This window comes from Corvus kubaryi, unplaced genomic scaffold (genome assembly GCF_017639235.1).
Source record: "Corvus kubaryi isolate FWS band 111438036 unplaced genomic scaffold, C.kubaryi_AGA036_p1.0 37322, whole genome shotgun sequence".
Lineage (NCBI taxonomy): Eukaryota > Metazoa > Chordata > Aves > Passeriformes > Corvidae > Corvus > Corvus kubaryi.
Window position 1 is genome coordinate 6,982,217 of NW_024581101.1, and position 6,018 is coordinate 6,988,234.

General features: G+C 44.9%; 1 protein-coding gene across 6 annotated transcripts in view; it reads left to right on the top strand.

The window, feature by feature from the left end:
* Positions 1–6,018, top strand: part of FGF13 (fibroblast growth factor 13) — a 238,165-nt gene that overhangs the window by 206,475 nt on the left and 25,672 nt on the right. The window lies entirely within an intron of this gene.

Here is a 6,018-nt window from a genome sequence, read left to right on the forward strand (position 1 = left end):
AATTAATTAATAAAGAGCAGAAATAGGGAAAGAAAGCAAGCAGAATAATATAAAATATGGTATAGCAAGTATATTACAGATCAGCCAGCCAGCCATCCATCCATCCATCCATCCATCACATCTGAGTGGATTATTCTTAACTAAGTACATACGGGCAAAGTATTAATTTAAATTTTTTTTCATGGAGAAAATGACTCGGAAAGAGGAGTGTTAGGAAAGAATTAATTAGTAGAGGGGAAGGTATCTGTGCTGGAGGTTGAACCCTCTGACACACAGAGTTGTGCATGGGTGAGCCAGGTGAATTCAGACATTATTAATGAGCATTCAGTTGGGCTACATTTTCTGTCTTCTTTCTTCATAATCTTAACACATGCAATAATTTCCCTCAGAGGAAATAAATCTTCTCCAAAACTGTATATTTTCTCCCTGTGCACATGGGTATCTTTTTCCTTCTGGACTGGAATACAGTTTTGCACAGGAAATTTTAAACCATTTTTTATACCAATCTGTGACAGCAAGACCATTGCATCATTTTCTCCCACCAAAAAAACCCCAACCTTGCAAATCCTTTATCTGACTTTCCAGTAATGAATTAATTCATCTACCTGAAGATGAGCTGTTCATTTTGAGTGAGAGTTCTCCTTTCCAGTGCAGCACCACCGGGAGTTTAGTGGCAGAATTGCTGAAAAGAGACGTTTGCAAAGTTCTTTGCAGCAGAGCCAGCGAGGGAGAGTCTGACCCCTCAGCGGGGTTTGCTGCTCTCCTCTTCTGCTGTGTCCGGGAGCTGCTGAGGCAGATGATTCTCACTACAGTTCGTCCTGCTTGATTTTTTTCCCTACCAAGCTTAACAAAGATGTCTAAAGTTTTTAACTTCACTTCAGCTGTAGAAGTAATAGCAGATATTTTGGGGGTGTTTTGTGGGGAAGTGCACACCTTTCAGGTTTGTTTTAGCTTGAAGATGATTTGAAGGTACATGTTAAAGTTGTCCTGAAATTTTTTGACACCAAGAAGAAAACCATCAGCATGAGTGAAAAACATTTGAGATTGTCAAAGTGGTGTGAAATATGAGAGCAGAGGGTTAGCACAGAGGCTGTTTCCTCCAACCTAAATTAAGTACTCAGTCAGAATTTCCCCATGAACCAAGTCCCACTTGGTAAATAAACGACCCATTTATAACAGTTTTACCAAGGGCTAGTTCATGACAGCTGAGGATTTGGGCTTTTTTGGTGATTCTTGTCTCAACATTCACAGCTTGTGATAAAAACATTTTAAAACCTTAAGGAAAGTTACTGTTATTTTTTTATCTGTTGGGAAGGAGCAACCACAGAGCCAGGTCAGCTCATGGTGCCCCAGACTGCAGGGATCAGCTTCTCCTTGGTTGAACCGTGCAGTGAAGGCAGGCACTGTGTCTCCAAGCCTGCAGCCTGGTTTCCAGAGCTCTGCACACCCAGACCTTCTGGTCCCAGCGAGGGAAGAGGGGATGGAAGGAGACAAATGTGGATGAACCCCAGGGTTTGTGTATGTGGGAGCAGTTGAACCCACAGGCTGTACCCAGCATGTCAGAGCCACCTCTTGTGCTGCATCCCTGGTGGCAGCACAGCCACCCCTCTGCAGGTCAGTGCTGCTGCCAGCATGAGTGACATCTCCCTGGTCCTTGGCATGACCACAGAAATGATGTTCCAGCAGCCTGCAGAAGGAATGGTATTTTGGGAGCCCAGAGTGCTCCTGTGTGACCTTTGGTCTGACCTATTGAGCTGTACGAGTCTGGCCCTAAAAGCAAGGACGACAGAGATGCTAGATTCAATGTAAAGTTTTAAGTGCATTTTGTTCTGATTGTTTTTATGAGACTTTAAAATACTTTTCATCTCTGTACTAGAATTACTTTTCCATATCAGCAGATGAGTTTACCTGAAACTGCTTTTTGTACCCGGAGTTGATTTTCCAAGTCACTGTTGCCCAGGATGTGAGTTGTCCAAACTCTGTCCTTATCTCCCTTTCAGGAAATGGTGTGGAACCTTGCAGCATCTTATCAGAGACTTGATTTTGTGAAAGCAGGAGTTGCTTTTGTGCCTTCTCAGAACTGGGGTCCACGTACTGGGGTTAAGTAAAAACATTGCATTAGCATTTCTCAGCTGGATGTGAGTGCTCAGAGATGCTCAGCCTTCATCACATCCCTACATGGTGTGCACACCTTTGGGATTGGCATACTGGCACTGGGGGATGTTACACCAGCTCAGCTAAAGAAGGTGGTAATGTAATAATGCTGATTTGCTTGATTAAATGAGGCAACTTTTTTTTTCTCTGTAAATTTCATCCTAATCTTGTTCGTTGCTGTTTGAGTTCTGCTGTTTGTTTTGAGCCCGTTTGTTCCATAGGAACCATCACTGGAGCTGGATTCCCATTCCCATTCAAACCTTTACCTGAGCTTGGTGTTTCTCACAGCCACTCCAAGAAGGAACAAAATGCATTTCTCTTGCAGTGAAGAGTGTAAGGAGGTCGTTGTTGCTTGAACCAGAACAAGCAGCATCTTCATGGCTTGGTGGTTCCTGGGGCATTGACTCAGGTTTGTTTGAGGTTTCACTTGCCATGACAAGTGATTTTTACTCTAGATATTGCTTCCTGCCTGTGCTGTGCAGCTGAGGGTAACCTTACCCACATTTCAAGGTGGAAGAATGAAATGCAGCTGGAGGAAGGTCTTTATAATCACGACCAGACAACCTGGGGGCGATCAGGGCTGCCCACCAAGTGAATGCTTGGATGTGGGGTCAGAGCAAGGGTGCCGTGAGCCACCTCTACGAAGGTTTTGCTGTAGAAAGAAGGGGAATTCTGTTTGTTTCAGCTGCAGCCTGCAGACAAGGTTTAGACCCCACTTAGGGTGCCCCTCATGGAAGGCAGATATTTTGAAGTCTGTGTCATGGACATGTTGCTGTCTGGCTCATGGGGAGCAGGGGAAGCAGTGTGTGGAGCGAGGGCCAACTTCCCTCCCATTTCCACAGTTTCACAGGAAGGATATTAAAGTGCTGATGGCTGATTCATTGTGCTTGTTCTCAGGAAGCCACCTGCATGGTAGCACTTCTCCTCCAGTCTCATCTCAGCCATTCCACACAATAAATTACTGTCAGTCTGTGGTATATCTGCACTGGGAGCTTTCAGACCTCTAAATATTGATAACACGCGGCTGATCTTGCAGTGTAATAAATGATCAGTTAATGTGAGGCCAGAACAAAATCATCTTTCCAAATCTCAGTTCTGACCAAATTATCTTAGTCCTAAGTACCCAGGGAGTGCATCAAGCACAGAATTGGGTACAGCCTTGTGCTGGAGCTGGGAAGGCTGAATGCTTTGTATAGGGAAGGTGGACAAAGGGAATATCAGCCCTGTTTTGCAGCCTGGGGTAGGATGCACAGGAGAGGGAAGGCCAGGGTAATGCTGTAGCTGATGATTGGATGGGACACAGTGAGGCGTCCCAAGGGTGTTGGGTCCCCCCATGTTCTGCTTTTGCCGAGCAACCTTGGAAACTGTGTGGTCCACTTAGCACTAAGTCATTCTTTATTAAAAACAACATATGCTTATTGAGCACTTCCTTTTCTGTCTCACTGCTTTTGAATATGTTGTTGTGGTTACAGTAACCAGTCATGCACTTTTCTGAGCCATTAACTGGTAAAAGCATTTTCTTTTTACATCAAGAAGTGATAAGGGCTAAGTTATGACCTCCTTGAAAGTGCTTTCCTGTGGGGAACGGTCTCCTGCTGTCAGACAATACATTTGCTCTTTGAGGTCAGCCTCTTCATAAGTGACTCTGTGAGTCTGTCCTTGTTTACCCTGGTGGTAACCAGAAGTGGCTCCAGTTCTGTGCACTGAGCCCCTGGACACATCTTGCAGCCTTCTGGTGAGGGACTGTGGTGGGACCAGGAGAAGGCATGCCCAGGGCAGAGCTCGTCTGGGAAACTGCTGTGGGGGTTTAAATTCTGCTTTTTCTTACCAAGATTAATTTTTGCAAGGAAAAATTTGATAAAGCCCTGGAGATCTTCCTTACAATTGGGTTGCAACAGTCATTGCAAATCTCCCACTTGACTATAAAAAACCACTCTGCTCTTAATTGGGAAATGTGCTCTAAGTGCATAAGGGGCAACATTTCAAACTTGCTGGGATCTGAAAAGCATCACGAGAAATCATTAAATAAAGCAGATGTTTTCCATCTGACAGTCAGTCCAAGGATAGTGGTCAGACCCTTTAATGGAACTTAATGAGACACTTAGCAGTCCATTTCCTACTGCTCCTGGCTTTGCTCACAGCCTCCCCGCCAGGTGTGGCATCCTGCAGCACAGCTGGGAAGGTCACTAGGTCTGTCCCATGTGGCAGTGGCTCCAGCCCGGTGCCTGCCCACAGTGGCATTCCCACACCGTGTTAAGAGGGTCTTCTCCCCCCAGTACAGTTCTTCTGACCTGCAATGATGTTTTCTCTGCAAAGTCCTTGAAATATTGGAATAGTTGGTGTTGTGCAGCAGAGCAGAGGCCCTTCCTTCAGAGAGAGGAAACCTCTTCCAGCAGTCGGCTTCCCGTCCCCACCTCAGGCTCCTGCTGTGGTGGGCAGGCTGGGAGCAGAGTTGGGGTTCATCCCACACCAGTGCAGAGGTAGGTGGCAAAGGCAGGAAGCAGCACTGGGAGCAGCCCCCACGTGGGAACTGGCTGAAAAGAGGGGGCCAGGTTTTTTGGGTTGAGGTGGAGTCACTGCAATCAATCCTGGCAATATTGGATCTGAAGATGAGTCAGGACACAGGGATGCATCAGGTTCTTCACAGGTGCAATTGCGTGTTAAGTCAAAAGGCAGTGAAATAAAAAGGAAAATTCTGTGCAGATTCTTGGTAACGATGCCTCTTCCTGAGTCCTTATAGTTTGGAGGGTCACTAAAAATGCTGATACTTTGCCTTCCCAGTCATAAAAATAAATTTTTTTTTCCCTACAAAGGGCCAGGCAGTAGAGCAGATGGAATCAAGAATTATTACAGCTCAGTGTTAGCCAGAAGGAACAGCTGAGACTAATCAGCTTTCATTTAAAAGTATAGCATTCCCACTAAGCTCTTGTTGCTGCTGGCTTTATATTCTTATTCCTATTAATCACTGCTATTATGAATTTCAATGGATGACAGCTCTAAGAAGATCTTTGGGGAACCAGGATCAGGGATGCTCTGGATGAGGTACTGTATAAGGACATCTGCAAAACAGGGCTGTTCATCCTTAAGGATAAACAAAGACTTGAGGAAAGCAGGTTTCAGCAGAGAAAGCTGGGAGATAGACAGCTGTATCCAGAAGAAAAGCTAGAAGTTTTGATTTCTAAAATTTCTGAGGAAAGATTAGGAAAGTAGTATTATGGCCAAAAACCCACCATTTCAAAATGGCAATTTCAGTCTTTCTGTTGTATAATAGCCTAAATGTAGCATTTTAAGAATATCAGGAGATTATTTCTAATATTTTGTGTTGTGAAAAGATACAAGATTTTGATGTTCTTCATACCGATTTGAAGTAAGAACAGGTTTTGTAGTCCTGGTGTTTCTCATGGGACTAAGTTTGTTTTTATTGGCTGTAATGATACCTTATCATGATGCAAAAATAAGTGAATGAGTTTTGGGGAGCACTTGAGAGAAGGCTGCAGAGGGGCTGGCAGGGCTCAGGGCAGCTCTGGCCAGGCTGTGCCCAGCTGGGGATGGCACTGCAGGGGAGAGCCCTGTGCTGGGTAAGTGCAGCACATTGGATAGAGCAGAGCTTGGAAAAGGCTGGGCAGAGCTTCTGTACCACGTGCAGGACAAGAGGTTTGGGCAAATGATGTTCCCCAGATGTGTGTTTGATAGTGTTTGCAATAACCACCTTTGGTCGGCCCTGCTAGATGGATTTCTTGGGAGATAATAACACTGTGCTTTTGTTCATAGCAGGCACTAGAGATAAAGTTGTGTCGTTACATAACATTCATATGACTGAGAGATGATAACTTGCTCTAAAAAAGGTAATTCGTGAGCTGGTGG